The 20,276-nt window shown below is 36.6% G+C and overlaps 1 long non-coding RNA gene across 1 annotated transcript in view; it reads left to right on the top strand.

The window, feature by feature from the left end:
• The window catches only part of LOC117240017, a 298,693-nt gene that overhangs the window by 208,826 nt on the left and 69,591 nt on the right, over positions 1-20,276 (top strand). The window lies entirely within an intron of this gene.

Below are 20,276 nucleotides of genomic sequence, written 5' to 3'. Positions count from 1 at the left end.
TAGACGAGAGAGCGCGTCTTTGACACGAGGGATCGAGGCGTACGAGCGAGAGCGTAGGGGGGAAAAATGGACTAACACAGAACGTGGAGGCGAGAGGAGGATGCTGCCTAGTGGCCTAGTGCGTAGCGAGCTATGGATTTGGTGGAGCGCTGTGACCTGCACGTAGGTAGGTAGCGTGGAGACAAGAACCGTGTATCGCAATGTATCGCGGTGGTGGCGACGACGGCGGCGGCAGCGGCGGCGGTGGTAACTGGAGGGGTGGTCCGTCGGGCTGGTGGGGCGTGTGGGTGGTAGGTGGAGGGAGCCTGGTTCGTTCCTTCGTTCCCTCGAGGTGGTGGAAGAGAGGGTAGATCGGACGTTTGGGAGACCGAGGGCGCGCAAAGCGCCCTAGCTCGGGCCTTGGAAACGGCTGTTCGTGTTACTGCTCTTGGTATTGTTTCACCTGCATCGCTTTTTAATTATCAATTTTATCGTCCTTCGCAACCCTCTATTTTTTTATTTTGCGTTCCCTCTGATTTTCACCTACCGAAATTCCTAGAGATTATCTGTTGTTGGTTAATAACTCAATAAGTTTCGATAAGTTTGTGTCAACGATTTGTGAAAACCAGAGGAATATTTCATATGTATTTGATGATGGTTTTGTTCTTTTTCTTGTGAATTAAGTTCTCAGTGGAAAATATATGAAAAATAAGTACGTATATACTTATGGTTATTAAACGTTTACAACTTTGTACGATTAGTGGTTCCGTTTTAATACAAGTCGACGAATAAACTTTATTGTGAATGAGAGATTTGTATTGAGTTAGAAATGTATCGAATAAACGTAGATGTTGAAAATGAACGCATGTATTTAAGTTAAAATGAATTGACATATTTTGTGTTCGAATCGAATATTCTCTTGTCATCTCATTCGCAATAAATGCTGCTCCTATTTCTTTATTCGCAGCGAAGTTACATAACTTCCAGTTACATTCAGATTTCTAGCAATGCTTCCATCACGTCAAGTCTATCGATATATTTACGTAATACATCATAACTCATCCATGTTTTATAAAGTGTCGCCTACGTATGCAACAATAGGATTTATATACAATGTGATTTGCAGTAAAATATGCATAGTATGTGTTCAACGCTAACAAAGAAGAATGAATGTCACGTTATGTTCAATATTCTTTATTATCGGTTTGCAACAGTGTTTTGAGATATTCGCAAACTTCATCCGCATTTCGATATTTGTTTATAAAATAAATTTCGCAGCACTTCGTTGCGACTATTCTTTTCATTTTTAATTATATAGGAGCGAAAATCTACTCTGTTGACGAGTATTAAAAAACTGGACAAATGTTTATGTTAAAACATCAATAACGAGTGATGAGCGATTTGGGAAATGTACAAGTAGGATATGATGAATGGTGTTACGTGGAAATTTAATTGCGCGTGGTAAAATAGTACACGCGTGTGTAGGTATTGTGCGTGTGAGATCTTCAAAAATACAGTATGATTGAAAAACAAGAGACTTCTATGTAAATTATTGGAAAAACGATTCGAAGAGAAAGTATTTTGAAAGAATTGAGATTATTTTGAGAATAAGAGTTGCCCGTATTATTGTTTTATTTCTATCTCATTATTTAGGTATATATAAGTACTGGAATACCTTTTAATATTTACTCGTAGTTCAAATTAAATGTTTCTCACTGTTCTCATTTTTTAGTTATTTTATTTAAAACCTTTTATTTCATTCGTACCATGCACGCTTTATAACGTAAAATATTTTAAATAAAGTAAAATTTGTCCATGTTTATCAATAAATGTAATAGGTGTGCGCCTATTTATGTCCGGTGCAGCAGAATTTTAGAATAAATCCCAAAGTTTTTAAGGCAAAATTTTTTCTGACAAATGTTATACTGTACAAGTTAGTGAAAAAATTAATTGTCTCCATCACGTTCTAATTCTAAAGTTTATAGAAATTTAAAATTCTGAACCTTTCACGTAAAATGTAAAAAAAGAAGAAGGATCTTTTACTCTTCGGCGAGACGGGGCAAATTAATTTGTTCTTTCCCGTCTTCGTTAGTTGACTACGAGGCGGGAATAACCAAAGACCTGCGGTTAGCGACGCATCGATCGGCACCCGTCATTTTTGTCCACTTTGTCACGTGTGTTAATTAAAAATTGCTCGCGGTCATTGTCGTGGAAGAAATCACGCACGTCCCTGTAATTAAATCCTCGATGAATTCTCGTCAATCGACCGTCAAGCAATCATCGACGCCCAACCATTCACTGGCACGCATACACACCCTGTGATTTGAACATTTCGTATTTTCAATCGCATCGCTAGAGCAGTTCGAATTTATTAATTATGCCTCACATCGGTCATTGTTAAATTGGTGCTTTCAGAACCACGGCAATTAACTTGTATTAACAATGATATGCGTTAGGCGAAATAGAATTTTGTCCCGATTTTATTTGTTCCTCTGTTTAATAGAGGTACCACTCAGTCAGGACATATATATTATCGTTAAAATAGTAGAATATAGTTCTGCGACATCGTACACTTGCGATTATTTCTAATTAGTCCTGAATGAATTTTATGATTTTATCTAATTAAGATTGATTTCCAGTATTTTTTGTATTCAAAGTATTTTTTTATTTTATAACAATCAAATTTCATACCAAACGTGTTAGTAATTTCAAATATGTATGTTTGTTATATTATATTTATTATGTTTAATGATACTTACGTTTTATCTCTGAGTTTTTACTATTGATATAACTTTGAGAAAAATTAATGCCTTGAATTATTGTTAATAGATTTGAGAACATTAAAGTTACTTTGCTCGAATGAAACTCAAATTCTTATATTTATATAAATAAAAATTCTTGTACATGTATGATAAGTTCGTTTAAACAGTAAATATTTTAACTAATACGATTAAATTCCTACTTGAATATTATCTTACATGATACGCTCTATGTATCACATAATAACACAATTAATCGATAAAATATTTCTGATTCAGTAGCTTTCAATATTAATCATTATATGGTTTAGTTACTCTTGTATTTAACATCAATTTCTAAATTATATAGTTTTCACGTTATCCATAAACCAAGAATTTCTCTTCTCAAAGCTTTAAATGCTTCATGATCACAATAACGCGCTTTACAACTAGCAAAACTCATAATGCCTTATAATCTTGTATGTATCTCGAACATTTAACACACAAAATTGCGCTACAGTTCATAGCACATATTCTAACACTTTGGTAGTAACATTACACAAATGTTCCAGTAACGACAATTTAATAAAACTAATGTTTCACATTTCCTTATAGAATTATTAAGTTATTATTGGTTTTTATCATTTTAAAATAACAAATAAAATCATTGTAGAATCTTCTTACATATAAAAATCCTATGTTACAAATGTTTATTGTTCTTGTAAAGAAAACCTGTGTTTTTGTCATAGTTCTCAACAAAATGTTTGAGAAATATTACGCGCCATAATATTCAAATATTAAACATATAATAATATTGCTTGTCTTAATAATTATATTCAACTACCACAAAAGTTTGTCAATTGATTAACCATTTTGAAGACGCTTACATTTTCAGACCTAACAGGATATTTTCATTTCCAATCGTATCATATTAAAATCCTTCTATTTTAATAACAATAATAAACCAACACCGAAATAAAAAAATACACAAAAATGTATTTATGCGTCTTTCTCCTATGATCTTCGCTAAATTCCACAATCGAATTACACCTCCTTGAAAGTGAGCAAACGTTCAAATATTCGTGAGCATGTAATACTCAAAGTCTCGAAGGAATCGAATACTCCTCCCTCTTCTGCTTACAAATCAAAGAAACTCTTGAACAGCAAAAAGAGGAAGAAGGGCTTGTGATATTTAGCTGGTTTCCACATCTTTGCGTTTCGACGAGTCATCGATATTTGCCGCAGGACAAAGTGCGAGCAGCAAGCACGACCTGCACTTTGCGTCCGGTAAATTTCGTATTTTCACGGCTAATGACTGAGGAACGAGACGGTAATGTATTCTATGCGGAACATCTACTATGCGCTTCCCATTAGCATTTGTAATGCGCACCTACCCCTAACTCTGGCCCGCGAGCGTTGACGCTCCGCGTAAACCCATCAGCGGTGCCATTTATAGCGGTGTGTTCCGTGTTCCCCTGCCCAGAGAAAAGAGTTTACTACTCGTTGCTGGGGAATATGTTAATAGGACGCGGCGAGCACGCGGCCGCGTTATACCGCGAGCCGTTCGAGGATCACGGCTTCTCCAGGTTTCGAGTATTTTTCACCGGTTGCCACCGAAAAGCTACGGCAAACCGTAGAAAATAGACGCGCCATTAAGAACCTTTCACACGTCACTCGAACGACGTGCGTCGTTACCGTCGTTTGTCGCTGCTCTCTGCAGTTTCGCTCTGCCGTTCAAATTCTGTAACGATTCTTATTTATTCCTATTGAGACGGGAAAATGTACGGTTGCCAACGTGATTGTTCCTTACCAGCTCTTACTCATCGGCATATTGTCATCTCGGTTACGTTTGACGGATTATTCTTGCTGTTTCCTTAGCTGTTACGTGGTTAAATTTCAAGCGTTAAAAGTGATAAAGTGACGAAGCAGTGAAGTCGTAGTGAATGTGGTAAATTGTGTAAATTCGGATGTTTCATATGATTAGAGAAATGGAACATAAGTTTTACCTGTTAAGTTTTACGACGAGTATTATACTTTTAGATATTTTACATACGTTGTGGTAATTTTAATGTACATAATAAAGTATAGTTGTATTGTAATACATGTGTTTTAATATAATAATTGCGGTATATGGAATGAAATAAAAATGTAAGTTGAGGTAAACTGAAAAGATTCTAAAAAATTCTGGGGGATATTATTTATAGTTCGAAGTATTAGTTTGGATAATTCCAAAGTTCTGAGTTCACACATCTAACCGCTCACATAAGAATTTGGTACCTTAATTAAGCAATTTAGCAGAAGTATCGCTAAGTTGATGAATTTATGATATGAGCAAGTTGCTAATATCTGGCGAAATCGCCAGCTTTTTAGAGGATCTATTTCCTTTCAGAACGTTTATAATTAATTCCTGTAAGTACAAAGAAGTACTTAAGTAGTTAATACGCCGCCATCAACTTCTCTACGAAGAATATTCTTCATTCGGAGAAGAATATCTGCTTCGCCTTCAATCTCCGTTCTATTCTGCTCAATTCCTTCGATTCTGAAATAAAAGAACACCTTATCATCATCGCTTTCCTATCTATCACACGCACTATCTTAGACTTTTTTTCTTGCAGAAGAATTTTATAAAAATACCAAAATAATGTAATAAACAGAATAGAATGATCGAAATAATCAGTTTCTTATTTCTTCCATTCTGAACAATTGAACGTCGATGGCTTGTACGCCGAAGCTGCTTTAATCTCGGTGAAAAACGCTTGTTCGAGGCCAAAATGTCCACTGAGACTCGAAAACAGGTTAAATCCGTAGAGGTGATGACTGCGAAGGCGGTGAACGCAATAACGGATAAGCGGGGCCATCGGACAGTTTGCGAGCACCTCTGCTCCTGATGGGCCGGACGATGGAGAGACAGGGATATAGGGAGTCGGTATATTTATAATGACCCTATATGTATGCAAATGGCTGCATATCGTACAGACCTATCCCACTCGTACTCGTACGTGACAGAGGGTTCGGTCCACGTGTCCTTCCTCCTCCTGTTCTGTCTACCCCTCTTCTCTCCCCTTCCCCTCTATTTCTCTCTCTTTCTATATGTCTGGCTCTTTCTCATCCCTCAATGTGACTCTTGGATCGCACAAGTCTGTCCATACACACGCGTGTATCAGGGCGAGCGAATAACGAGTTATCGTTGCGCCGCGAGGGGAGAGCAAAATGCATCGATTGCGCGTAAACGCGAGTTGACGCGATTTCCAGGCGAACCCGTGCCGCAATTTCGCAGGCAACGGGCTCTTTCCGCGCGTGTAACGCTCGCGCCAGCCGCGATCTCGCCCCTAATACTGCGACGTCGATCCTATTGGCAGACCGTGGCATCGGACAGAAATTGAAACTGACTATAACTTTCGACGAGGCACCGACCAGGCTGGTGACGACGAAACAGAGACGTGTGGTTAACGACTTTGAAAGCTTTTGATATGAAACTCGATGTCGCGTAGCACGTGTCGTTTTCGATTATTAGCTGACTCTCTAGTGTACGTCGTTTGTGAGAGTAGTGTCTGAAAGTTATCGTTATATAAAAATACGTGTTTTCGCACGTTCGCGGGGAGACACGATCTCGAAGAAGCGCGCCAACGGGAGTCGTAAATTCCCGTTACGATTTGCTAATCGACGCCGCGAATCGCTCGATCCCTTATTTCTTTTAGGATAATAAGGGTAGTTAAATTAAAGATAACGCTGCTGCTAACAGGTTATTATATATTTTCACAAACCAACAACTTCGGTGTAACACAAAATGAATATTTGCTATGAGATGACTACGAATGAGTGCGACCTGAGTCTCTAGACGGATTATCGCGTATACTGATGGATTTGTCGACTCACTGTATTCGAATTGTTGACCGCTAGACGAGATGCTTGATTGAGACTGACTGATCTTCGGGTGTAAACCCGGTCGAAGGATGTTGACTGTTCGAAGGATGTAAAATCAGTGATGTTCGGAGACGATGCTGTGGCGGGGGAAAGCTAAGGATGGGTGTGTCTAGCGCACGGGACCATCGGATTTGTTGGTGACGATTTTGGCTAAGAGAGTGAGGGAAGTAATCTTCGTTGTTAATTGGTTAAACGAAGGGTCTTAACCGCCCTCGAGAGAAAGTGGTTAGTGGGAGGAAAGTTGCATCATACGTGAGAAAAACTAACTTTCCCTTGCCAAGCCGTAGTAGACAAAGGTCTTTAGAAATGCTTCGGAAACAGACGTTTGTTTGGTTTGAAGAACCTCGACTAGGAAATTCCTGAGATTTATGGAAGATACTTGAGACTATTGAGGGTACGCAGTGAGTATCCGAAGACATCTGGTTGCCATCTTGCCCGCGGTGTGTGGCCTGGGCTAGGTAGAGTGTTACGCGACGTAACAATACGTATACAGTGACTGCAGAAAGTACTGGCTTCTTTCATGAACGTATGGACTATTAAATGGTACGGAATTCGGTATAGTCGGATTTAATAAATACAGCAAATACGTATATTGATGCCTGTATGTGATTGAAAGTTTAATATTAAAGGAATGTCATAATTTTAGACGTAAGAGCATGATGTATAAAAGAAAATACTATAACAAAGAGGTGTTGTTTACTGTTATTCGAAAATGTGCTTAATTGATATGAGATTAAAATATAAACTTTCGTATGTTAGTTTTTGTATACCCACACTTAATAAAAATTGTATACCTGTAACGCAATGACAACTTGCAATAGCTCGTATTAATATTTTATTCGTCAAAGTTTACTTTGATAATTGTGATACTAATTGTTGATAGTAAATGTGAAGCAACGGGAGCGAATAATTTGGTTTAATAACAAAACCGTTTCTGTAGTGAAATGGTAATAGTTAATGGCTATTCGCTGAATAAATTATTAAAATAACGCTTGCCTCTTTTTCCTCACAAATTACGGATAATTTGCAGTGGCTTTATGTGCTTACGCATCTGGTCGCGTGATTTAAAACAGTACAGTATAACCACCGGAGATTAAAAATGGTTAATTTAATTCATAATACATGCATACTGTTTAAGCAAACACTACAATCAGTAGGTTTAGAGAACATAGAACCGTAAGTGCTATTCTTTCATGTTAAATATAAATCGCTGATAATATGAATTACACACGCAATTTGTGTCAGTAAATAATTATTATGATAAGAAATGGAATTATACATAACCATACATGGAATAATAATACTTAAAAAGAAATTATTCAACTAATGGTATTAAAGGTATTACAGTGATTTAAAATAATATTGTACACTTCTTCAGTATTTAAAATAAAAAACAATGAATACGTTATTAATAAATGTTTATAGTATTTAATTCGCAATGTTTAGAATTGTATTCGTTTGTAAAATAGGTAAATATACGTTTCAACAATACAGTAACTATCCAAATTAGCTTGCAAAATTTCTATTCCTTGAGATAGTTATGAATATTATAAAGAATATACAATTGGATAAATCATCATATTTCAAGAACATATTTTATATCAAATGTTATTCTAAATTGCATTTTTCTTAGAGTGTATTAACAAAAAAATTCTTCTAATTATTTAAATGCAAAAAATTGATTAAAGCTTGTTAAGAAACGTAGATATACGTTATTTGTTGCTTTATTTGTGTACACGTGCTTACACTCTAGCTCCTAAAAGACTAACGTGAATTTCAACGAAAATTTAAACGTTGCCGCTTGAAATTTCATCACGAGTAAGCACCTTAATGTGCACAATGTAAAAACACTCATCTAATTTACTAATAATTTTCACAATTTAAGGTTACTGTGAAACGATGGGAGCGCCTACATTAGTTGACGCGGATTTTTCACAGCTGTGGTTATTGGGACAGCAAAACTGCCATGATTAAAAACGCTAACGGGCTTTTTGAATTAGGATGCAAAACGCGCATCGATCACTTACCGCTCTCAAATTTGTTTGCCGTGCGCGTCGATAGGATGCGTTGCAACGCGCATAAATTATAACGATAAACATGTTATTTATACGCCGACATAAATTAGCTATGCTAATTTCTGCTGATCAGGACGAAACTGCATTTGGGACAGCTCGATTGCCGACCGAACGAAAAACCTATACTAAATTCACGCGTGAAAATTCAGCAAAGCGAGATTGCAATAAGCAACAAAAAACGCTTTAGCAAATGTTATGTATCATGTATGCTTCTTATACACATTTCTAAAATCGAACTATAACTGAAAATAGATGCCATTTAAATCGATAATTTCTCTATCTCGAAAACTGTATTACGTCAGATTAATAATTATTACTCTATCTGATAAAAGAATATTACGAAGTAAGCATTAAAAAGGAACATTTTCCAAAATTGTTAAACTTTTATAATTACGAAAATTTTGAATCTTAGCAGCGCGAATTGTTCGAATTATCAAACGGGGCTTCAAGATTTGAATCGTGTCCAATTGTTCTTCCGTTCCAACGTTGCGCTAGTATTGTAATTAGCTTCATCAAGATTCGAAAAACATACCGATACTGTGCGAATAAATTTACCGAATGAATTAAGTTACGTTTCTTTAACTTGTTTCTTCACAAACTATAATGATAAACGAAGCTATGATAGGTAGGCTAAAAAATAACAACAATGATCGTTAGTTTCTCTTAGAATTTATTTTAGCTCCCATTGATCATGTTTTACAACCCAGGACCGTGAACTGCCTTAAATAATCGCAAGTTTAATCGTGTTTTGCCACGTTCGAACAAAGGAAAGGTGTAACCAAAGATAAGTATTAGAGAATAGCATATTCGCTATTTTCTCGATCCAACTATTTGGTGCGGATGCTCCGTAAACGTTTCGTTGATTGCTTACATAAATTACAATAATTACCTGAGTCGTTTATTAAACGTATTTAATAAAGAAACGAGTGATAAAATTGTAATAGCCGATTATATTAAAATCACTGTAAGTACAAGTACAGAAATGGTGTACACAACAACAACAAACAATTCTACTCCCCTATTCACTAATTACTCTATTATTAAAAACTGCCCTAGAGAGCACCTTCGTCTGTTTATATCAACAGAGTCCGGTTGACGATTACAAATAACGACAATAATATTTTGCCCGGAGTTTGTTTATCTTGTAACCTAGCAAACCAAAACAACGTTGGCATTCCAAAGCACAATAATATGAGTCTCTCCCGATTCAAATCTTCCATTAATTCATGTACCGTTACATATCGCACAACAAAATATATTTCGTATTTTGTAAATGCATTTCACAGAATTTCGTACAAAGACTTTCACAACTATTCACGAAAAGAATGTACGTACCGCGTTGCAATAAAGAATAGATTTAGTATGAAACTTATTTACGACATAGAATTACAAATAATAAAAAACCGACAAGCGATACACATGTTAAACTTGCGTTTGTTCCTTCAAACCCTTCTTCGTAAAATATACTCAAAGCCATAACACAGATTCTTCACAAGATCGGAGCATAAGACGCTTATCACGAGAACGCGTACCGTTCCATAGGAAATGAAATCACTATCCACGTCGGAGTATCGAGCTTGTCAACGGAGAAATCTAAAGAGAAGCATAACCGACCGATTGACAGGAGGAGTTAGAGAAGCTGTGTGGATAACACAGACGTCTCGCTTTCTGATACGCAGGAACAGCATGACGAACGGTTCGCCCCTCGCTGCGGTCCTTTGCATAGCCGGAGGGAGCGCGGCGAAATTCCAGGGAAGATTAAGACGTGGGGATTTGGGGGTAGAGCAAGCGGAAAAACAGGAACTAAGGGCAAAGAACGGAAGCTTGGCTCGCGGCTACAGAAAACCATAGCCAGTCTGCCGGTAGACGCGGCACGACCTGCCTCTATCTTTCTTACACGCAACTCACGCACGTTTCTTCCGTCTTGGCTCTTCCTGTTCTATCTTAGAACGAAAGTTCGGCTCGTCTTCGTCGAGAGAACCGAGACGGTTCTCTCCTCCTTGCGATCGCAAGAAAGCTCAATTTCAATTTCGAGCCCCGAGGGTGTCGTTCCGAAACGAATATAATTATACGGAATAATTCTGACACAAGGGAGAGATGGGCTCGACCGACTGGCGGAAGAGGGCGGGGGGAGGCGGGGGAGGGAAGAGGAGAAGCTTCGGTCCTGAGTCTGCGAGAAGGAAGTCTCGCTTTAAAATGGGCGACGGGGGTTACTGCGTGTAGTCTAACTACCGCATCGTCCGCGGTTATAGGCTCGCCCTTCGCGTTACGCACGGCAAGCCCGTCGAAAGATAGCGAGTGCTTAATGGCCCAAAATTCCTGCCGTCGTGGAATGCCCTGAATGAAAATTAAGTCAAGTATAGAATCGTTTCACCCCTCCGGTGTCCCCGCTTCGTGACGTGCCGTTCGAAAGAGCGGTCCCGCGATTCGTGTCTGTCAAGGATTCATGTTGCGTGTGTAGTTCTTTTCTCTGTCTCTTCTTTCGGCTTGGAATTTTCGGCTTGGAGGTTTCGTTTGTCGAATGTCTTTCGACTGGATGGATCGATGATACGATTCGTTGTGAAATAATTTTCGAAATAGTATATTATTCGGATAATATATTAAAATATAATATGTAATATAGATTAACCTATGAGGGCATAAAACATTTATATATAGCGAATCAAGTGAAAATGGACCGTATGTTGTCAGGTGTCGCCTACGTATTGTATAACGAGCCTACTTCTGCTAAAAGTTATATTTCTTCGTAATATTATGAATGCGAAATAATTTCTAATATTAGAATATTGTTATATTTGATTTGCATTAATATCCCTGTCAATCGGTTTAGTCGTTAAACTATACGTTGTCTTTTTTTATTAGAAATCGAAATAAATTTTAAAACACTAATTTATGTATGTATGTTAATTTATGTATATTTATTGGAAGATTAATAATAACGAAGTAGCGAAAGATATTTTTGCCGAAAAATTATTTTCGAAACTCTTTTATATATGCAACGGATAATATACAGTATTTGCATTTATTACAATCAAACACTAATAATTATTATGAATTTAATTAAGTAAAATTTAATCTACGGAATATGCATAACTGCAAAGTAAATTAATTAAAGTAGAATTAATTTCGAAAATGTCGCTACGGGCGTTTTCATCGACTGTTTATATCAGCTTAATTCTTTACGAGCGGCTCATGAATTAGAAATATTAATTCCTCAGCTTGTCGGAGCGTGAATTTATATCTCAATCATTTCGTCCCCTCTTATCAATTGCCCCTCGTCGGAATAACTTCACACTTCTCGGCCACTCCTTCTTCGTCTGTTCACCCCTACTTTGACCTATCTTCTATCTCTCTTTCGTCCATCCTCTCCGCAGCGAACTGAGATGAAGGCACCTCGTCCCATTACCCGGATATTAGCCATCGGGGACCCACGAAGATGTTACGACTTGAATAATTTGTTTCAATGTAATTACCAATTAACCGTTCGCTCGTGGATCAACCAACTCGAATAAAGTAGATTTATTATTGATTACCGAAAAGTTTGTCGTTGCATGTCAACGTTGTAAATCATACAAAATGCTAAGCTAAATACAGGGTGCTGAAAAAGTATAGAGACATATTTATGAAATATGAATCTGAATATCAAGACAATGAAAAAATGTCATCCGAAATTATATCTTATTTTTCAGATTATAAACGGTTCAGTTCTTGCTTTAGGAAAATAGAATGGTACGAAGAATGATAAAACAAATATAATCAGTGTTGGATATATGAATAATAATTCCACTTGTTTAACTTAATTTCTGAATTTAAAATGCTGCCACAAAGTTTCTCCCGTAATGGCCCCTAAATAATAACCTACGTAATTACTATTGTATATTTAACGCAAAAATGAATTATTTGTAACTCGAAAAATAAACCTCGAATGATATTTTCGTACATGAACTTTCTTCATTATCTTGATATCTAAAATCACAGCTTATAAATATCGACCACTTTTTTTAACACCCTGTGAATTTGAACGATGCGTTTTTAAATAAAGCATCGAATCCTCTTTGTATGGGAACATTATATGGCGCGTAGGAACCTCTGCTCACATTTGTTCAAACAGCATTTGTCGGAGTCTTTCGCGCCACACGTTTTCGAACGTATACACGCGCGTTCAACGCCGAATATTGCCCCGGCACGTTCATAATTTAAACAGAAAATTCACGAAGGAGGATTCATTAACATTAACCGGGCACGGAGACAGAAACGTAATTAATAATTCGAAATTGTGGCCATTCCACGGCTGAGATATCGATAATCCATAGCGTGGTCTGGCACTCTTTCGCTTCATGCTAACTTTTCGGTTGTACGAAACGTTTTGTTGCAAAATTTATAGAACGTCGATATTTCGTCGGTTTATAAACAATGCACTACACGTGTATCCGAGTTTGCAATTTTAAAACAGGGTGGGTGCAGTGCCATGAATAAAATCATTCGTAGTTTGATAAAGTCATCCGTTCTCTTGTTTTTATAATGCAATTCTCGTTTGTAAACTTAGATTGGCCTTTATATAGCTGTAGTGTATTTTGATTAGAATGTCTCCAGAAATAAAGTTATGTATATCGTCGGAATATTCGCAAGGAAAGAGAAACGTTTTATGACTGTAGAATCAAAATATTGCTACAAGTTATTCCATTTTATATTCTCTTATATTTGCTCGATTACGCTGTTGTCAACGCGGTTGCATTATACGTATAATCCAAATGTAACTACTTTTAATAATCAATAATTATATGCACGTGTATAAGTAAATATCTAATGGCACAACAATATATGGTAATAGCTGTTATTAACTTTGTTGCAAATTTGTACAATGATGTTTATGATCAAGTGTTTGTATTGAAATCACATAGTTGCCACTGCAATGTAAATTTTCATTGTTTCCCCGATTTAAATAAAATCTACTTTCGTGAATTACATTGTACAAAAGTATCGGTAGATGAAATGACATTTGAATTTCTTTGCCTAAACCTTTACGCTTCAAGCCTAATTAATTAGGTTAATGGCGAGAGAATATAATTTTATGAAGATACGTCAAAGAATCTGGATTTTTGTGTTGAACATGAAGGACATTTTCAAGATGAATGAATCGTTATACTTGCACCTGAGGGTATGCAGAAAGCGCAATATTCCAAAGAAGGATTTCTAGATCAAAGACGTCATTGCACTCCGCAACTTTCAAAAATAAAGTATGATATTATAAAGGAAGGAGTCGACTGAACTATGACAATAAAACTTCTGACATTTCTTTGAAATGTCACATCATGTTACGCATTAGAGAAACCAGAGTAAACCAGCATCTTTGTTTCCGAAATTAATAAAGTATTTTCGCTTTATACGAGAATGTAAAACGAATGTTTGTAATAAACTGTTAAGTCTATTTTTATTTCGTCGATATTGCGATTTAACATGCACAATTCAATTATGATTAAATACAAATAAAATATCAAATTTCAATAAAATAATCAGGATAATTCTGATTCACGAGATCTCATGAAAACAGAAAATGAATGCATGTTGCTTTCAAATAATGATAATCATCTTACGCATATAGAGAAATGTAAGAAAGATAATATAATATAAAAAATAAATACTTAAATTTGTTTCTTAAATTTTCAAGATACTACATGCAATTAATTAGCTCTGTAATATTTGTTTTTTTATTTATTACATAATCTTGTTCTTCGAAATACATTAATCAATAGTTACATAAACTGCTACGTAAATAATAAAACATAATTAATTTCCACTTCCTGTTGAAATCATTAAATATCAACATCCTTTTTAATTCTTAAATATAACACTGTCAGACTTACTATTGGCAACACATTTATATTTCGTAAGGTAGCAGACACATTAAATTTACTGCATATGTTCAAATATTATACTCATATTAACAGGTTGCAAATTATCGACGTAGCGGAATGAATGGAACTGTACACAAATAAATTACTCTTTGTTTTATTATCTCTGCATATACGAGTACTATACATATACCATAACTCAACCATCAGTTTTATCGTCAGTGTTATTTGCACTAGTAGGCTTACTCGAATTATTTTTTCATCTTTGATATTTTTGCTTGCACCTAAACTACACCATATCTTCCCATTCTTTCATTACAACGTCAAACGCCAATACCGTTTCATAATATGTAACAAGTCTGATTATTCTGTGGATAGCTTAAAATTGAATTTTATAATATAGAAGCTCAAGCGATTTAAATAATCTCTACCTTCCTACATTTTCTTTCAACTTACCACAAGATGACCAGGAATCTAAATTCAAAAATAGGAATCCGCTGTTCCACAAATCTGTATTCCACGTACGTATGAACCTTCAAACAATCGAACATGAATTTCTTCCCCTCGATCGTGCGCGGTCGCATCTTCGAATGGTCTTGGCTACCGAACGACTTTTCGTAGGACCTTTCAAACAGATCAAGTTATCAACGCCCCTCAAAATCCGATGATATTCGTTGGAAACGAGCGCGCGAACGAGGATTCCAAAAGCGTGTGGGGGTTTGAAGTTTTGGAATCGTGCCGCCCTTTCAGGGTTCGCCATTCGACGCTGGTGCAGAGAGAAGGCGGGGTTCTGTTCCGAAAGGAGATTCCAGAGAAGATTAGGAAGACCGTTTCAAGACGAACGGAATCATCGTGCTTCTTGGAGCTTTCGAGGATATCCGAGGGAAAGGGATTCCACGGCAGAGTAAGAAGACGAAGGACTAGATTGCAGCTCGGCACGCGTCGCTTAGCGTGGATTCTAGAACAGACGAAGAAGAAGAAGGGGAGGAGAGTCGGATGGCAAACGAATCGTTTAGGATTCCACGCGGTATCCTTTCGACCTTGTCGTTTTCCACCCTTCTCTCGCCCACTCTCCTTTTTTGTCCTCAACCCCGCCCCTCTCCCCTGAAGCCCCATTTCTCGCATGTGGAAATAGTTTTGTCGCACCTGCAGGATTTATAAGCCGTTCCATTTCACGCGGCGACTCGTGTTATTGAAAGCGACAACAAATTCCTCGAATGTCGCGCGGCAGGTGATTTTTCTGGATTACTTTTAAATATCGTTGCTATCGTGCCAGTGTATAGAATATTGATACACTTTCCCACCCCTGTGACGCACGGTGAAGTATAAACAAAACGTATGGAGTTCACGAATCCCTGTTCCACGTGCCATTTCTATCCTTGTTCCTTGTGATTACAGGAGCAAATCCGAAAATTCGCGCACGAGGAAGGAAGGTGGAAAAACAAAGCTGTAACTGTTAGTATTATAACTTTAGAACTATACAACTTTTAGATGAATCATGTATGTACATCAGTTCTGTCTATCTGATATATCTTCGTAATCAGAAATAGTAAGCTAAAATATCACACCTATAAAAGTTGTGAGATTGAAAGAAACATTCCAATATAAAATTTTGCTCGCCTACATTGATATGCAAATAACGGAAATAATTTGCGATACCAATTTTAAATTGAAAAATTTATCTGACGTGCACAAAACTAAAATTCAATTTCCCTTTGTGCGCGTTCAAAAAATTTGAATGTTACGCGGCTAAAGCGATTGAAATGTTGGGAGTCGACGTGTATTCTCGAACTTTCAAGTTGCCACTCACTTTATTTTCTGCTAGCAACACTTTCAATTTCCACACTCAATAGATAAATATCAGTGCTGCCTGCACGTGACGTGGCGCATCCGTCGCGATATAATTTACGTCTGTGCTTGTAATGTAGTTGGTTTAGCGTTTCAACCACTCTGATTTATCCTACTAACCGCGATAGTTTGTCAGGAAGACAACATACAAAAGTGTTACAACCGCTGCTTGTTTTCCACAACGATTTAAGGGAGAAGATAAGATTTATATCGTTTTACTAGGCATAATGAAAGGAAAGAAATTTTTTGTTTAATCGATTGTTTATAGTCGTATTGGAATTTCATCATTTTTGGATGCATAATCCATACAAAATCTATAAGAAATATGAAACTCTCAAAGTATAATAGAAAATGAAATATCTAACTGAAATAAATAAAATGTAATGAATCTGTTATATAAAATATCAGTTGTACATATAATTATAATGTTGCACATGGCAATATTTTTAATATCTGTGATATATACTTTAGTTAAATAAAAACCAGAACATAAGGAGCAAAATTTACATATAGCGAATTTAAAACAAATTTTACAATTTACCCTATGAAAATCTTAAGTTAGTTGCATCTTTATTTAGCAAAAAATGTAACGATTTAATACTTGACTCCTTATTGAATCGATAGAACTTACGATGAACCCGACGCAGAAGAAATATGTAATTTGCTCAAAGATTATTTGTCACACACTTTATTTTTCGTTCGTTAACCAATCTATGCGTTATTATAGTAGCGGTAAAAAATAAAAATGGCTAATTTAAATGCATTGATATGTGTAAAAAGATGCTTATAAAAGACTGAAAAATAAATCTACAATTTACTTGTAAATTATCGTTGAATATTAAACAGTCTATTTGAATATTTCTTACCCAACTTCACCTGCCAACAAATTGCGTCCCGTAATCACAGACGCTCGGATATCGATTCATGAGTTTTGTATATTGTACCTGCTTTGTTGTTTCACTCCATGCATTCAAAATTTTGTGACACAAGTGTAGATTATAATAAAAGTTACCTCCTCTTGAAATACATTAGCATTAATAAACATTTCTTTATCGTAAACCAGGAGCTGAAATTACCAACCGCATTCACAATAATTTACATAATAAATAAATATATTACCCTTGAGATAATTAAACTAATTATCTTTCTAATTTGAAATTGTAATTAGCATAGGTGATAGCATGTTTCACAACATAATTTCATGCTCTAATTTTGTAAACAGATTATATAGCATATAGTAAATAAATGTTAACATTAGAGCAATTAGTCTTTAATGCGTATGTAAATATGCTCTATAAATGTTTATAAATAGCTCAGTAGGCTATTTACACACTCGGCTTTTTAAAAAAAATATTCAAAAAATTTGACCAAGTAAAAAATCCTACATTCCTGACAAAAATGTTATTATATATGTAATTGGAATACAAAGAATTACTCAAAATACTACCAAGAAAACAATAGAAGGAATTTATGAAATAATATTGTATCAATCGGAACATACGATAATTTACGACGATCCGCGAAACCGGATCAAACCGTTTGAAGCTAGAGCTTTCTTTCACGAGAATTTCAAACTACAGGCGGCGAACGTGTCGCGAGACGGTCGATGATGACGAGAAGTCCTCTCTGTTGGCGATGGCTGCGTCGCGGAACTACCCCGGAGGACCTTAATTAATTTTCGTATCCAGCCGCTAATACCTCACGAACCAGGAACGGGGCGGTCCACGCTCGAGGCTTGCCGAGCTTTTTAAACTTCAGAGCTTTCGTCGCGAGGGAAGCCAGAGTGGCATGAGGTGGATGCCCGAGTTAAAAGAGGTTCAGAGAGACCGAGAGCAGAAAAGAGAAAGAAAGAGAGAGAGAGGCTGAGAGAAAGAGAAATAGATAGGCGGAGAAACGTAAGGAAAAAGTATAAGGGAGGAAGGAAAAAATATATCGGGAAGGAAGAAGAAGAAGAAAGGGAAAAAAATGAGAAAAAAAGGTAGTAAAAGGAAAAGAGAAAAAGATAGAGGTAAAAGTAAAAGAAGAGCAGGGGAGACAGTCGACGTCGTCGGACGGTGATTTAAGGCTCGGCGCCGCGCTTAGTTCTCTAAACATTTTAGCCGACCTTATTTCGCCTGCATTATTTCAACGTTAAGACAAGGCAGAGCTCTACGTCGGAGTAGTGTGCAAGGGCTGGTTCTAAGAGGAGCAGGTCGGGGCTTAAGAAGAAAGCTACCGGCTCGGTTAAGTGGGCTGATACATAAATATGCGATTAATCAAGTTAACTACCTCGTCGTGGATGCTTTCTTCCCTTTCTTTTCTTCCACCACTTTCACGTTCTTTCCTCCCTTTCCCGACGGTTTTTCTCCGTTTCCCTCGACGAAAGCGTACTTTCTCTGTTTTTCACCGAGACGATGATGGCCCCTGCCACTGTCACGGCAAATGGGTAAATAGAGCCATTCGCCTAAACGACACCCTGCCATGCGCATTATGCGAATCCTGCGGTGTACAAAGCGCTCGTCCACCAACAAATGACTCGTGAAACGAACCAACACCGACACCGATTCTCCCGCGATCGTCTGTGATCGACGCTTAGATATTGTAATTCATAGTTGCCGTTACGCGAACCTAGCGTTACACGGATCGTGAATTTACTCGTTAACGGTATACGCAGGACAATCGGGCTTCCCAGATTCAGGTTGAGATAGTTGGCCAGAAGTAAGGTCGGTTTAAGCTTTCGGCGATTTAATAATGACGCGGTTGAATTAGAATGAGAATTGAATCTGTTGAATTATTTGTAGATGTTAACGTGAAGAATTAACGAACGACATTAAACGTGCAATCTTACTTCTTTTACCACAGTAATTTAAGCACTTCTGTAAATTCTAATTCTTAAGAAAAATAGTATATCTAATTTTCGAGGTGTAATCTTAAAAAGATGAAATATACATAGATATGATATTAAAATTGAAGGGAGATGCAAATTCACTTTTGCTGAAAATTCACGTGTTCTATGTTGAAAGACGTACCTCAATTTGTAACTTTTCTTGATAACAATCCTATCTTAATAACGATAAGATTTTCTATTTTATGATTGATAACATCTTAAGTGATAATGGATCAATTGTTTACTCGAGTATTATATTCACGTATTGGGTCAACCGGAAAGTCCATTCTGATTTACATTTCCATTTGATATACATTTATTGAATTATATAGATGCAATTTTGTTCCATAAACCTTTTTCCATCTTTCACGCAATTTGGATATCTTTGAATATGATGTTTCATGTTGACCAAACTCCTTAAAAATCGGAACGAACTTTCCGGGCGACCTAATATTGTATGTACATGTATTCTGGATTTTTCTAATAGACTCTAATCGGCCAAGTCGATCAATTATCGTTTCCATAAAAAAAGTTCAGTTCGATTCTAGTATCGTATATTGCGAACTTTCTTTTTACGTTAGTTCGAACGAGCTGACGCGAAACAGCAAAAAAGAAAAAGTAAACTGAGCGTGAAAGTGATACCGATATCAAATATTGATACGCAATGTAACATTTATCGTCTGATCAGGATCTAAATAGCGTCACGGGTTAAATAAACACTCCATTGCTACGTTATCTTGGCAATAACGTATAACTTCACGCTGGCAATAGCGCAATACAAACTGATTATTCTTCCTATATTGGGATGTCCCATGCGGACTAACCCGTACAGTCAAGCATAGTCGTAGATAGCATTTAAAATATTACTGCGGAATTCTAAATTACCGTGGACTATAAAATCAGCGCAAAATTACATATCGACGTAACGTTAGTCATTTCAGGCTTTATCTTGCTTTAATATGTATCTATCAGCGCCAGTTAATTTTAATTATCG

This window comes from Bombus vosnesenskii, unplaced genomic scaffold (assembly GCF_011952255.1).
Source record: "Bombus vosnesenskii isolate JDL3184/JDL3185 unplaced genomic scaffold, Bvos_JDL3184-5_v1.1 scf7180000013264, whole genome shotgun sequence".
In the NCBI taxonomy this organism is placed as follows: Eukaryota; Metazoa; Arthropoda; class Insecta; order Hymenoptera; family Apidae; genus Bombus; species Bombus vosnesenskii.
The sequence above is the reverse complement of the archived record's forward strand: the minus strand, read 5'-3'. Positions and strand labels throughout refer to the sequence as shown.